This window comes from Lupinus angustifolius, unplaced genomic scaffold (assembly GCF_001865875.1).
Source record: "Lupinus angustifolius cultivar Tanjil unplaced genomic scaffold, LupAngTanjil_v1.0 Scaffold_172_19, whole genome shotgun sequence".
Classification (NCBI taxonomy): domain Eukaryota; kingdom Viridiplantae; phylum Streptophyta; class Magnoliopsida; order Fabales; family Fabaceae; genus Lupinus; species Lupinus angustifolius.
The window spans coordinates 11932-28500 of NW_017726429.1; the positions used below are offsets into that span (position 1 = coordinate 11932).

Consider the following 16569-nt stretch of genomic DNA (forward strand, 5'->3'; position numbering starts at 1 on the left):
CTAATTTTTGAACTCGAAATCGGCCCAATACCCAATAAGACCCGACCCTATTCGGGCCATATAATGGCTCATACCAAGTGAGCGGGTAGGACTGGGTCCTGCTAACTCTTGACACAACCAATATAACCAACACTAACTTGCCTTCAGTTAAATTAAGGATCTTAAAGCAATCACAGTGGTTGTTCTCAAGGTTATTCTTAACGAAATAAGAATATTCTTACTATGTTCTTCATTGTGATATACTTATTTCCTGACTTTTGTTCTTAAATAAGAACAATTCTTGGTTGTTATTTGCCGAGGGAAAGTGAGAAGAGAGGTAGATGTTGCGGAAAAAATGTAGATAGTGTAGGACCTAAATAAGAATAACAATGATATTTGTCATTGCGTGAAAAATGTATATGTTATTTTTATTTAATGGGGAGTTGTAATAAATGTAGGTGCAGCGGAAGCGATCGTTGCACAACGTTGGCCATAAGGAATCAAATAATGTGCATAGAATAAATAGAAGAGAAGAAACAAGAGAATTTGTTAATGGGGTTCGACCAATTGTGCCTACGTCCCCGGGAGCGCTGAACGACTACCAAAATATTATTAGAGAATAAGGATTACAAACTCTAGCACACCCATGGGCCCACCTGCCCATGGGTGTTTTTATTTGGTGCTTATATCTGGCGCAAGCCAACTATAACATTGACTCAATTATGGGTGAGCATGAGGTGAGTTTGATAGGTTAAGACTTGTCCCTTGTCCGACCGTAAATATTGACTAGATCAGCCTTAAAACTCGAACCTAGACATGATTAAATATAATATATACTCATTTTAGATAAAGTCTTCTCAATATTATTACTTATTTTGAATATGTAATTTTACATATAAAATGATATATATATATATATATATATATATATATTGTTCTTAAATAAGAACAATTCTTGGTTGTTATTTGCCGAGGGAAAGTGAGAAGAGAGGTAGATGTTGCGGAAAAAATGTAGATAGTGTAGGACCTAAATAAGAATAACAATGATATTTGTCATTGCGTGAAAAATGTATATGTTATTTTTATTTAATGGGGAGTTGTAATAAATGTAGGTGCAGCGGAAGCGATCGTTGCACAACGTTGGCCATAAGGAATCAAATAATGTGCATAGAATAAATAGAAGAGAAGAAACAAGAGAATTTGTTAATGGGGTTCGACCAATTGTGCCTACGTCCCCGGGAGCGCTGAACGACTACCAAAATATTATTAGAGAATAAGGATTACAAACTCTAGCACACCCATGGGCCCACCTGCCCATGGGTGTTTTTATTTGGTGCTTATATCTGGCGCACATTACAACAAGGGACCTGAGTCCAATATATAACATTGGTTACTCTACTCTATTCCAATACTAGACAATGTGGAACTAATACAATAACATATTTCAAGCATTCCCAACAATCTTCACCTTGATTGAAATAGAAGAATATATCGCTCCTTAGGAAATCTACACAAGAATCTCCACCTTGGCGAATATATGATTCCAACTTGTTCATTGTCTAATTCTCTTTAACTACTCCCCTACAGCATAGACCTTCTGAGTATCACTGGCGATGTTATCAAGAGCCTAGCTCTCCAAACTTGTAGTGCAGCTTCCCGTACCGCCATCAAATTGAACATGTTGCCTAGCCACCTATTGCTAGGAAGTCTTCTGATATATTGGAACATCTACACAAAAGTTCACCAATAATCGTCATCTTCAATACTTAGTCAAACTGAACCTTGGAGCTTCCTTGGAAAGCCTCAATCTCTACCATCATTGTCTACACCGACAATCCTAGTTCAAAAGAACTATCATACTCCACCATAAGGAGTATACCCACACACCTTGCGTCAATGCTAACTAATGTATGTGTCACATCCTTGCATCCAAGTCAATGCCCATGTCACACCCCTTGCATCTCTATCCATGCTCGTGTTACAACTTGCATCAAAGTCAATGCCCATATTACACCCTACATCAAAGTCAGTCAGCGCCTCTGTGCTTTTGTAGATCTGGTAACAATTAATATCCTTCATTATGACATCTCAGACATGCCATTATGATATTCCACTTCTCATCTCAAATTAGAACATTCTGTGAACATCTAGAGAGATATTGTTAGCATCTGTCTCTGGGTTAAATTCAAGACATGAGTCTTTATCTCCACCTTGATCCTAACCCAATACATGAACTTATGGGGTTCTGGATCAACAAATACATCGCCCACACCATAGTTCCGCCATGTTTCTTTCTCCATCAACTCATATACTCTATATTTGCCACTACCTTTGACACACCTTGTCTAGCCACCACGCCTTCACCCTCTTTAGCTATTATCTGACGTCTGGGTTAAGAGCCATCTACCAATTGGCTCTGATACCAATTATTGGTGTAGCGGAAGCGATCGTTGCGCAGTGTTGGCCATAAGCAATCAAATAATGTGCATAGAATAAATAAAAGAGAAGAAACAAGAGAATTTGTTAATGGGTTTCGACCAATTGTATCTATGTCCCCGGGAGCACTGAGCAGCTACCAAGATATTATTAGAGAATAAGGATTACAAACCCTAGCACACCAATGAGGCCACCTGCCCATGAGGTGTTTCTGTTTGGTGCTTATATCTAGTGCACATTACAACAAGGGACGTGAGTCCAATATATAACATTGGTTACTCTACTCTATTTCAGTACTAGACAATATGAGACTAATATAATAACATATTTCAAGTATTCCCAACAATAAATTATAAAATAATATATGAGACTAAAATAAGAATAAAGATTATATTTTTTTGCTAGAGATGCTCTTATAGTCTATGCAAAAGTTAGCATCCACGTGTTTGGTTAAACTAATTTCTTGTAGTCCCTTACCTTATGGGTAAAGAGATACCCTAATTGTACAAAAAAAAGCAACTAAATATTAATTATATTTAATAAAACTTTTATGTTTATATTAACTAAAAATCTTTAATATATCTAAAATCTCTTTCGGATCCTCATGGCATGAATCCTTATATTTTCTTCTAAAATATATATAAAAGTAAAATTTATACGTAAAAAATTTCACATTGTCAGGACATCATTTATTATTGATTAGTATCTATAATACTTAATATATGAATGATGAATGATTTACCGACAATGTAAAAAACATTATAGTGTCAACGTATACTAATCAAATCCAAAGTAGAATATAGTATTCAAATTAAGCAAATTAACTAATCAATTGGAGTGAAAAAATGTTAGAAAATTATATTCAAAAAATAGGTAAACCTTACACTTATCACCTCCAAGTCTGCAACCTGGAAAGTTTTTCATTATACTCACCATAGTAATATAAGTATTCTACCACCTCTTCAAGTAAACTAAGTTTTGGCAACATCTTCAGAGGACAGTGAGTATGAAACTTCTCTAGGCACATCGAATATTAACTAAATATTCAGGCAACAATCTAATACAGTAGATTGAAAAGGGTTTGGGTTTCTTCTAACAACTCATTAGGTGGCTCTATAAAGGTTCTTCATCAAATAGAGTTGTAAATTATATTTCAGAATAGAGAATAAAATATTTTCTCATATCATAAGATGATTATCTCCTGAAATTCACTCATTAGTTGATATGTGTCTTATTTTTTCTATATTATGTTTTTTGCTAACAAAAATGCATTAAAATCAGCACAATGGGTGCTAACCCAATACAAAAGAAAGATCATAACTTGATCTTTTTAGAATAAAGCTTAATACAAGAACTTGGATCATTACACCAATTACAGAAAACTAAAGAAGTAGGAGCTATATCTCATAAGACTCAAGTCCAATATCTAGATTGGATCAAATCCATAATATGCACATAACTTACCGGTTTCTTATAAAAAATGAGGTCATTCCGCATAATCCAAATGGACCAGACAATAGCAAACCAACTCATCCTCCAAAATTTTGAACATTTGGCATTGGACATAACAACATCATACATAATAAAGCAATCTAATAATAATGTTGGATTCGGATGTCGAACTTGAAGTCAATAGTAAACTCCTTTCCAGACAGAAGAAGCAAAATTACATGATAAGAAATTAAGAATAAATGCTCAACAGATTCTTCATGGTTCAAACAACACTTTACTTCATCAACACTAAGAAGAACTTGTCTCTTGAAAAGTTCCAACTTAGTGGGAAGCTGAAGTCTAAGTAATTTCCAAACAAAGCAATAAATTTTTGAAGGCACACAATCAATCCAACACTTATTTAAAATATTACCTAGAGGCGAAAGGCTTTGATCACCTTGAATCAGATAAGCATATTTGACCACATACTTCCCAGATGCATCTAAACTCCAACTCCAAGTGTCCTCAATCTCCTTTTTGGAAGCATGTGGCCTAATTAGATCATACAAGTTTTGGGTCAGAATTTCCTCTCTATCAAACAACACCATGCGCCATTGGATCTCCCAAGACCAATTATCATTATCCCAAAGACCACACTCTGCTACTGTTGCCTTTCTATTCAAAGCTAAAGCAAAACCTCTAGGAAAAACCTCTTTCAAACTCTGGTTACCCGCCTAAATATCCGGTCAGAAAAGAATTTGTGAACCATTACCTAGAATCCTCCAAACATTCTCATCAAACCACCCCCACCATTCAAACGATAAGAGACAACTTTACAAAGATCTTTCCACCACCTAGAACTAGAGCTTCTGGCTGAAGGGGTTAAGTTAGTTCCATATTTTGATTCAATTACCTTTATCCAGTAAGCATCCATCTCCTGAATTCTACGCCACCTCCATTTCCCTAAAAGAGAATCATTGAACTGAGAAATGTCTCTAACCCCAAACCACCAAGGGACTTTGGTTTACACACCTCTTCCCATGAAACCCATGTAATATCTTTGCCACCAATCCTATTTACCCACAGGAACCTTCTTTGAATACTAACAAGTTTGGCCAACACTTTTTTCGGCAGTTTGTATAGAGATAAAAGGTAAGTATGAATATTAGAAAGAACAAAATTCAAAAGAATCACACGCCCTCTAAAGGATATATGTTTGCATTTCTAAGATGCAAGTCTTCTATTCACAACCTCAACATTACTTTGTCAAGTCTCCATCCTCCTAGGATTCGCCCCCACTGGAACCTCCAAATAAATAAAGGGGATGGAACCAATCCTACAGGCTAGGAAGTTTGCCGCCAAAGAAGTGAAAGAATTAGAAACCTCAATAAAAAATAGAGAACTCTTTTGATAATTCACTTTTAACCGAGAAATAAGTTCAAAACATCTCAAAATACTCTTGATGCTCCAAAGATTCTGAAATGTAGGTTTGTACACCAAAATTTTATCATCTACAAATTGAAGGTCACACACATCCATACCAAGTCTACCAATTTTGTAACCTTCAAAAGTCCCAATACTTTTAGCCTGTCGAACTAATCCAGTAAAGCCTTCTATAACCAAGAGAAAAACGAAAGGAGCCATTGGATCACGTTGCCTAATATCCTTTGAGACTAAAAATTTCTCCAATGGAGTTCCACTAATCAACACGGACATAGAAGAAGGAGAAAGACAACCGCTGATCCATTTTCTCCATTTAAGCGAGAAACCAAACCTACAAAACATGTAATCAAGGAAGCTCCAACTAACAAAATCATAAGCTTTCTCAAAATCAACCTTGAAAAAGAAACAACCATCTTTAGCCTTCCTAGATGAATGAATAGTTTCATTTATCACCATTGTTACATCCAAAATATTGTGATCCTAAATGAAGGTCAATTGAGAAGAGCTAATTATAGAACACATAACCACTTTTAGTCTTGTTGTTAGGACTTTTGCCAGAATTTTATACAAAGATCCAACTAAGGAGATGAGTCTGAAATCTTGAATCAAGTTCGGGCATTTGAATTTCGATATCAAGGCAATAAAAGAAGAGCTCAAGCCCTTTGGAAGATTCCCAGAGTCATGGAATTCCTCTATAGAGAGAATTAAATCCTTCTTGATGATTTCCCAAAAAGCCTGAAAAAAATTGAAATTGAAATCATCTGACCTGGACATTTATCACCAGCACAACTCCACACTACCGATCTAATCTCATCTTCCAAGAATTCAGCATCCAAACTAAAATATTGAGACTGAGATAGCCAACTAAACACAAGCCTATAAAGAGTAGGATTTATGGTAGACACTTGGGAAAAGACAGCCTTGAAGTAATCAGAAGCACTAGATCAAATGAGATTATCCTCTTCATACCAAACACCATCAATTCAAACCCCTAAAACATGATTCATCCTTCTTCTATTATTAACACACACATGAAAAAATCTAGAATTAGCATCCCCCTCTTTCAACCATAAGTTTCTAGATTTCTGTCTCAACCAATTATCCTTCCAACTTGATGTCTTCCACCAATATGCCATAAGCTCTTTCCTTAGAGAAATTTGATTGACATCCAAGATTTTTCATTCACCACAAAAGTCAATTGCTTGAATTTCTTTCACCAAATCTCCCAATTTAGTATCAAGACAACCAAAAGTCACTTTATTCCAATTTCTGAGAGCCTCATTTAACCACTTCAACTTCTCATTGACAAGGAAAGCCTTTCTAGCAACATCAATAGGATCATTCCATCTACTCAAAACCACATCCCCCAAATTATGATGTTGCAACCAACAATTATTAAATTTGAAAGGAATGGGGCCTTTCACCAATCTGCCATAAGCTCTGCTGAGGGCCAATTGAGACAAGTGCGATCAACAAGAAACTCACTCAGGAGATAGAAGGATTCTATCTAATCTAGTCATGGATCCATTCCCTGAATGATATCAAGTGAAACTTCTCCCTATTGAAGGCATGTCAATCAGCTTCATATCCCTAATCCAAATATTAAACAATTGAGGTTCCCTTCTATCAAATAACCATGTCTCACATCTTCTTTCCGATGCGGTCCTAATAAACACGGAGAATAAAAGATCTCCAAATGATCTTTTGAGACATAAAAGATCTCCATTAAAATCACAAGAAATCACCACATTCCATCTCCAATTAATCTTCTGAGACATAAAAGATCTTCCCATAAGTGAGTCTTTAATGGAAAAAGACATGGAGAATAAATATTGACAATATAACAATTAACTTGTGATGAAAACCACAAACCTTGGACAACCAAGAAACCCAAACATCTGTGGACACTAGATTTTTGAAACTTCAAAGAATCCCAAATACTCAAAATTCTCCCAGAATTTCCAGCTGAAGGATTAAACTCCCAGGAACAGATTCTATTACCCCATAGATTATGGCTCTGAACGTCATCAATGACATCCTTCTTTGTTTTTGGAATTGATATAAAATCAACATCATTTTTCACAATAAGACTCCTAACACCCCTAATCTTCAAACTACTCCCAAGACCTATAGACAAACAAATCATGGACAACCATCTTCTTCCTTTGGATTGTTCCCAATAAAACCAATTTTGTCTCTATTTTCTAACTCGCCAATTTTCATAACAATATCAGCATCATGTCCATCATAAGAAACACTCATAGCTTACCAATTTCTCATACTTTGCCTACAACTTCACCACAACTTTTGAGATGGAAAGAATTCACTGCCTGAACATTTGAATCAATAATGGAATTACTAATCGAAGAGTCCACCTTATTGTCTCAATTTTCACCCGTCATAGCAATATGCACATACTGGGATTTATTCTAGTCATCACTAATAGTCATCAACCTCTTAGACTTTCCCTTCACCATCCATTTCGATTTGGTCTTGGCCACATTAGCAATTGCTATTTTTTGATGGCACGTGGATATGAAATGGGATAGAGTAGTAGAGTGGTCTTTCAACAATTTTTTCCTCTTGCTTGTTCTTTTCATTTAGAAGAAAAACAATAGCTTGTGTATTTCCATTCTCATCACACGTTAAAACAGTCTCAGAAACATAATAAGAATCTTTTACCAAGGTTTAGATTAATTCAGGGAAGTCCAATTCCTTAGCCACAATTGGAACACCATCACAGTCCAAGGCCCGAACAGGGAGGCCCATTGAAGCATCCACCCTTTGACTTTGACTTGCCTCAAACACACTAGCTACAACATTTTTGTCACTCACGTGCTTACTCTTCAATCCCACATGTTCACCCTTTGGCAATGGTTTATTAAACTTCAAATACTTAATGGGTTCATTTAAAAAAATAGGTCCAACATCCACATCTCCTCCTCGAATGGCCCTTTTACCTATTCTTTGTAGCTCTCTCTCCCATTCCAACCCTACTTGTCCTTCTCTCTCCCTAGAAGCTTTTTTCGGTTTGTGTAGGGAGCTTTTTTCTCTTTCTCTAGGCACAAACTTTCCAAAACCGTGTTTGAGTCCCCTAAATCCGCTGAACAAGCTGACACCTCCTCAAAAAGGTTCATAGACACGTCTCCATCATCATCTTCTTTAATGTTTTGATTACATACCCTAATGTCTAAACTTTGTCCCTCTTGCAGAACCTTGCAGAGATTTGCCACATCATCTTCTTCCTCCACCACCTCCGCCACCACTCTTCATCTTCCGAGTCAGAGTCCACCGACATCCCTCCGTTCCAGATTTTCCTACGGAACGGTCCTCTATAAGCACATGGAATTCTCAGATCTTCCTCCAACATTCTCAACTCAAAGACCAAGTCTCCAATCAACACTTTTAGGTGTACATCAACTTTACTCCATTGAGAAGTAGCCACAAGCACACGACCATAGTCAAGCCTCTCCATATTCAAGGTATCAACATCCACCTTTATGAACATCCCTATTTTTCAGCAAGCACCCAAAAAAATCCAAGGTCTAGGCATGGAGACGAAATCCTATGCAACAGATCCAAATCAATCTCTCCTTTGCTCCTACTTTAGGGTTCCAACTTCTTATGGAGATAAAAAAAAGATTTCCACCATTCTACTTCCATATCAAATACTTTTACAACATCAACATCACATCCACCTTTCAAAAGAAACAATCCCCCCCCCGGAACTTTTTTCACCTCCAACACCTCTCCTTTGATTAGTGACTCATGAATGGTAAAGACATCCTCCCAATTTCTTAACTCTCCCACAAATAAGGATGAACATTTTTAACAGATTCAAAAGGAGTCGAAAAATGAAAAGAAGGCTTATCTCCATTGATTGAAGCCTGTAGTTTTGGGAGACCATGAAGGAGGGTCTTTTTCCAGAAGAGAGAAGTTCCTAAGTTATCACCCACCGGTTTTTTGACAAAGGCTTGAAACAATTTTTTCTTGTCTTCTAATTAGGGTTGGAGTTGATTTGGAACATTTTTGTTCTCAGTAATCTTCTCCTCCAACCTGTTGTATTTAGGACTATTAATTTTGATTTTAAGATTTCCAATTCAAATCTTTTCCAAGGCTTTTAACAGGTTTCCCCCTCATCAGATTGCTTGAATCTAACAAAGCCAAATCTATTACCCATTTTGTCCTTCTTCTGTGGAATAAACACCTCTCCAACTCTTCCCCATTTGGAGAAAATCAACCATATTTCTAATATTCCATGACTTTTAGGTAAGTTAGTGAAAAAAAGGATTTACATGTAGCTTGTAGATTCTTGAAATATCCTTTTAGAATGTATGGTCCCATCTAATTCACCTTTTTGTACCTAGGAAAATTATGATTCTCATTCTCCTTAAATCTCCCTCTTTCCCATGGTCTACCATACTCACTGCCTCTCTTCCGATCTCCTACTTTCTCCCCCTCTCTCAATCTCCCTTTCTCATTTTCTATATTATTATAAAAATAAAAAATAAGACACATGTCATAATATAAAAAGAATAAAATAAATGTCAAATGAGTGGATTTAAAAAGATAAATTGTTTTTTGGTATCATGAGACACTTTATTACATTGAGAATAACATTTAATGTATTTTTCTTTATGAACTTCTCTATAGGTTTTTGGCTTTTTTCTATCAAATGTTTTATCTTTTTCTCTCTACGAGATTTTCTATACAATTTCCTTACCAAGAATTCAGACTATACGAAGCAAATAGATAATGGCATTAAGAATGTAAACTGTTAATAAATAAAAAAGCAAAAAATGATGGAACAAAATTAGACTAATTCAATTGAGTTTTTGTTGGAAATTGTTGGTTTTCAAAGTGTCTAAAAGCATATTGATGAGTAATATATTAAACAATATTCATAACCTTAATTTAGCAAGATTTGTGATTCTTAGTGCCTAATTGACTTTCTTTCGCATGGTTTAGTGTTTTAACTTTATTATACTAATATTCCTAAAATGAGTTAATTTATGTTTATTTGGCCTGATTAAATCTATTATCATTTTCATATCAAATTTGACACTAAAGACATTTTGGCATTACAAAAGTGAAGGATATGTGTTGAAGTGAAGATTGTATTTTTAATTTTAGGCATTTTTAATTGTGAATTCGTTTTTAGTTTTGGGCTCCTTGTTTAGGGCCCATTTTCGGTTTTACTCTTTTGAGGAGAGGGAACCCGAATTCCATTCATTCACTTCATTCCAACATTTTGTAAACACTTCACATTTTGGTTTTCCCTCTTTTATGCTTTGCTAGGGTTTGTTCTTCATTTTCGGTTTTCACTTCATCTTCATTCCATTTGGTTTTGCTTCCATTTTCATGGAAGACTAAACTTGTAGACTAAATTCATTTAGTAATGTATCACAACTCTTGAAGTTTTGTTATTAATGCATTTTCGGTTTCTTTCTTATTGAATTCTCTATCCTATTTCTGAATGTGGTTTGCTTAATCTCATTGTTTAGAAATTGGTTTGTGAGTTTATCTTCATTTAGTTAATTTACTCTCTAGTGCACGAAGTCTTAGTTTGTATGAATTTGTTAATGTTTCATGTTTATGCTGATTTCGCTTAGTTAAAAGCTTAGGTTGTGAAACTATGCAAATTAGGAAGATGATGGTTGAAATGTGAAATTAATCTTTTGAAACCAATGATTGAGTTGTGAACAAACAAACCAATGGGATTTAGCCTTTTAATTACATTGCTTAATTCATGTTTCTGAAATTGCTTATTGTTGATACCATTCAACCACAAAACCCCTTGTATGTGTGTGTGTGAGTATAAGGTGTTTGAAGTTTTGGAAAGATAATCATTGGGAAACGACCTATGAGTCACTTCTTAATACTACAGTTTTTAATTGTTATAATATTTGTATCGGGTACAGCCTCGATCACATATTAATGAGGCCATTAATGGGATATTTTGGGAGTGTGAAATAAAAAAACTCTCGAAATCTCACATTGCTAGGAGGAGAGAAGTTGAAAGGCTTTATAAACCTTAAGTTACACCCTCGGGGTGTGCGCCCTCCACGCACATACGCGCGCACCACCTCCGCTACTAGTCGACTCGGTTCTTGTTTGGGCCCAACATTCCTTTTAAATAAATTTTATTTTTTGGCTTGGAATGTGTGTTGATCTGTGTAGCAACTTTTTTCCACCGTCGAATCATGTAGACGTTTTGATATCTCTATTGTCAGATGGAAGTTCAGTTGAAGGCTTAAGGCTATAAAGAGAGGCTTCTTCCCCTCATAATTCTTTGTCCCAAGTTTTCATTCAATTTCTTCTTTCTCCCCTATAACTTTTCGCCGACGCATTTTTGGCAACCTTCTCTCCTTTTCTTTATGTGGTACTTAAGAATTGGCACAGACAGTCAAATTGTGAGAATATCCAAAACTGACACTAGTAATCAGTATTGTGGAAAAAGAATTGACTTTAAAGATGAGAAGAGAATTATGAGAAATACATCACGCTATTTTACTAGTCAATGGACATGAATCAGTATACATTTGTAAGGTAATAATTATGGGCTCTAACGGTACCACTGTGTTATTATATTGAATTGAAGTACCCATGCCAAGGGGTGCACCCATATGCCAACCTGGAGCTGGAGAAGGGAAGGGTGAATATTTTACAGTGAATAGATCCTGCAGAAATCACAACTAACCTGAGAAACGACAGTAGGTGTATACAAGCATGGGCACAATATAGATGCTTTATGAAGTAAACTAAGCAGGGAAGTATACCTCTGGAAGTTCAGTTCTTCCATTTGGTTTTACGTCTACAGTAGAAGGTTGTGAAACAACATTGGAATTAGTCTTATTGGCGTGATGGAATGCATGTGGCATTGGTGCGCTTGCGTGCCCCTGTACTGTTGGTAAAGAAGGTATATTCTAGGGCTGCAAGATGTTTCCAGAAAAGAGTGAATAGACATTAAATCTTAATTAATAGAAAAAACATTAGAGGCAACTACTCTTAATAAGAATAACCTGAAGAACCAAGATCTTTCGCTCGCTCAGGGGATTGGCTGTCCATCTTAATATCTCCATCAGATATTCTATGATCTTCAAATTTCCTTCCATCTCTGAATCTATCTTCACGACGCCAGTCATTGACAACTGGAGGAGGATCAATGCTTCTTCTAAAATCACCATATTGTCTACTTTCCTGATCATAACCAGGACTTCTTCCACAAGGATTTGTTCCACCAGGATTTCTTCCGCCAGGACTTATTCCACCAGGACTTCTTCCACCAGGACTAGACCTATCACTATAACGACATTCATATGTGTCCTCATATTGAGGGCTTTTAGATCCTCCATGATACGTCCTCATCCTCCTGTTTTTATATAAATCATCCTTATCGCCCGGTATAACATGTATCATGAGAAAAGAGAGTTAGGTTTAGCTGATAAATAAAAGAAACTCTAAAGCAAAATCAACAGTAGTTAACATTGAAATTCTAATAGACTGCTTCTTATATGCTTAAAAGATCAAATCCAAAGGAGGACAACAGACGCTTTACCGCCTTCACTCTTAGGGGTTTGTCATAGGCCCTTTCACCAGTGAATTTTCTATCCACATAAACATGCTTAATAAAATTTCGGAGTCTGTCAACGTTACTGCTACCGAACATGGCAAATCAGAATAATGCAACACACTATTAAACATAAAAGCTTATGAGCAAGTACTTACCTGTTATCAGCCAAAGACTACTGTTGTTGATCCCATTCTTTAAAATAAATTTCTCTTGCACACTTCAAGTATTAGAAAAAAATGAAAATCAACTTAAGAAACATACAACATCAGTGAGACTAAGATATCCGGTGCAAGTTTTATCATAAACAAGCCTATATACCTGATTTCCTCCTTCCTGAAGTGCACTAACTTCTTGTGAAGTAAATTTAGCCATCGAAACTGATTTTACTCGATGTGTAAATTCTCGACTGGAAATAAACACAAAGCATTTTATAAAACAGGAATGACTAGTGACCTATCTCGAGTACAAAAGAATATATATTTCAAATTTTAAACACAACACAGCTTGGATAACCCTTCTAAATAAAAATCATATTTTAGTAGGTACACAATTCATGAACTCCAATCCATCAAAAAACAACACTACAAAAAAAATACATAAACTACAAAGAAAATACATGCAGTATAAAGACGTTCCAAGCTTCATTGTTAGTGGTGTAGAAGTTCATGAGCAAAACATAAAGAAAGCATGTAACTAAAAGGCACATGACACTCAAGTCCATTAAAATGAGAAATGTGTGTTGGTATAATAGGCTTCTATCATCTTGAAAAATATAGATTCAAAGATCCTTAAAGCCAAATGAAGACATTTTGAAAACCCAATAAGTAAAAAGGTTGTAAGGACTTACTGTATTCCACTACAGTTTGTGCAAACAAACGTTCAGAAATTTGTGCACACATATTGTGGTCCCTGCCAAGAGAGAAAGTAAAAAAGATTAGATGTAACCATTTCCTAGATATCTGTCTTGACATCAAACTCAACCATTCCTAGCTAGGTTCATAAGAATGCAATCAGACAACACTCTAAAAGCTGGTAGCGATTACGAACACTTAAGTTGAAGTGGACAAAATTATGTCCAATGAAGGTATTCAATCTTCATTCAAATTTATTTCTTTGTTTATGGTTCCCATTTTTGCTTGAAATCTAGAGACTAATCAATAGCTTATGGGTGTTGTTATCAATCCTGTGAGTCTACAACCATGACATTAAGTACAAATGAAAAACATTGTTTTGTTTGTCACAGATGAAATTAAATCTATCTTCCCCACCATGGAGGATACAACACCTATATAATTGAGCATGAAAATAAGCCAAATGCAACTTATTTGACTCCTTCTGCTTTCCTACATTGAAATAATCTGAGCACATCTTCTTTTCCTGAAGCTTATTCATAACAACAACAACCAAGTCTTTTCCCACTAGGTGGGGGAGAAAACATGGACCAAACAACTCCATAGTTGTAACGATGCCATGTTATTACACAAACACACACATATATTTTGCAAAAAAGTTGTCAATAGTCAATATTCATGAAGACATAAGGCAGAGCTAGCTTGTAATATATTTGACACTGTCTATACTCCACAGCTCAAGCTTGTAATATATTTGACAGGGTCCCCTTTTAAGTTTAATAATAAATCTCCAAAAAAACAAAATATTATGAACCAAGTAAACCTCCTCACTTGGAAAGGTTGCAATATCTAACTCTGCAGTCAAATTTTCAACCATCGACACTTTAATGAAAGACTCCGTGTTGATTAATAGATCATACACAGGTGAAGTCTCCTATTTTTGCCCCCCCCCCCAAATCATACAAATTCAAATATAACAAGGAATGAGACTGCATATCACTAATTTTAATGAATTCCTCACTGCAATCAATTACTTCTTTTGTCAAACTAGTCATTTTGTTTCCTACTACGTAGCAATCCTTTGAAGTTACCTTCATTGATTCCAGGTGAATCTAACATCAATGAGCTTGGGGCTAGTGGATTCAGTTTCAAGAACTTTTAAGTAGCTCCTTGAGCAAGAAAAAGGTTATTGTCCTCATTCAATGTGTAGTAACTCAACTACACAACCCAGGGCTATCTCCCATTTAAAAAAATTATATTTATAGTTGTAGTAAGTGGTAACACACATTAAATGATTCATCGCCACATATCAAGTCCGCGTTACAAAAAACCTTGTAATAATAATATAAAAAGTTAGAACATAGTGCATTTATGATAACTAAGCATCAGAACAAAGAACTTTTCTTGCTCAAGGAGCACCTAAGAATTTCTCTCAAATTTCGAATGTTTAACATAATTACATAAATCCAGAACAACATGAAGCAAAAAAAAAATAGCAATAATAAAGACACCCTACCAAGCTATTGCAATTGATACACCTGTGATTCAGTGTAAGTTTGAGAAGACCTCGAATGAGTCTTTCATTTTTCTCATCTTCCTTCAATCGACTTGCCATCACTACTTCTGTTAACACACATCACAACATATAAAAATAAACATAAGATTAAGCAAATTACAAAACAAAATTCATATCAGATTGCGCCAAAAGCTATAGAGAAAATGAACCAACACTTCCACAGTTTTATTCAAAATTCAAAACCACGATCCTCCGTGTCCAACGCAAGATAATGCGTTAAATAATTACCAAAACAAAAAACAAAATAAAAACTAGAACACTCTATTGCTTAAGAGCACGCAAAACAAACAAGCTAGTAGAAATAGCAGATCTGAGAATCGCACACTTGTTACGTGATATTATGAACTCAAAATGGTTTTGAGAAGTTAGGGATAGAGAAAAGGTGAAATGAGAAGTGATAAGTTGTGTTGTTCAACTTTTAATCAGCTTTTTTTCTAAGTTGGCGGTTATGGGGAAGAGAAAAGAGATCCACCACTGAAGGAAGAGAGAGAAAAAGAGTGGTAGATCTTCCCAAGTTGGGAAATTATGGCTTTGTATAACTCGAAGAGTACCGAAAAGAAAAACAAAAGAAAAGGAAAATAAAATGAGGAGAAACGGATAGAAGAGAAAGATTGAATTTTTTTAAAAAAAGTTGATTTTATTTTTTACTAGTTTTATCCTTTAATTTTTTAGAAGAAAAAAAATTGTATATATAATAGTATTAGATTTTTACTCATCGTTACATCATTCATATTTTATTTCTCATTGACTTATAATTATAAGAATCCCTCATCTTCTTTTTTTGTACATGCATAAAGCACTCATATTTATATGAGAAATAAAATATATTCTCATGAGCTAACTTATCACATTCAACCAGTAAAAGTATGATATGTATATTATTTTGTTTAGTTTTAGAAATATTTTTTGTATAAAATAATTAAATATGACATATGTAATGATTTTAGTTGTTGGATGAAATAATTTATCTCCTTAAATTAGAAGATATTTTATTTTCTATTTATATTCATATATTATACTAATTATTTACACGTAAGAAATAAGCGTGATATTTTAAACAAAACAAAAATGATTAGTATAATTTAGTTAAACAAAATATGGTATATCATGGAGACAAATTTCTTTCGTGTTTTTTTAAATAATTTAGTTTCTCATTGTAATTTTCAATTTTATTAATTTAATATTATAATTTGATATTTTAAGAAATCAAAAATAAAAAATTTAAAAAGTAAAAATATAAAGATAATTTATTTTATAAAAATAATAAGCTATAACTAGTA

General features: G+C 34.8%; 1 long non-coding RNA gene across 1 annotated transcript; it reads right to left on the reverse strand.

Moving 5' to 3' along the window:
• Positions 1–11773: 11773 nt before the first annotated feature.
• On the reverse strand, positions 11774–15687 carry LOC109340440. The gene is made up of 8 exons (XR_002106795.1): positions 15615–15687; positions 15230–15336; positions 13710–13771; positions 13181–13268; positions 13018–13079; positions 12312–12681; positions 12069–12221; positions 11774–11969 (listed from the first exon to the last, which is right to left on the reverse strand). It is a non-coding gene; the product is annotated as an uncharacterized LOC109340440 (long non-coding RNA).
• Between the last annotated feature and the right edge of the window lie 882 nt (positions 15688–16569).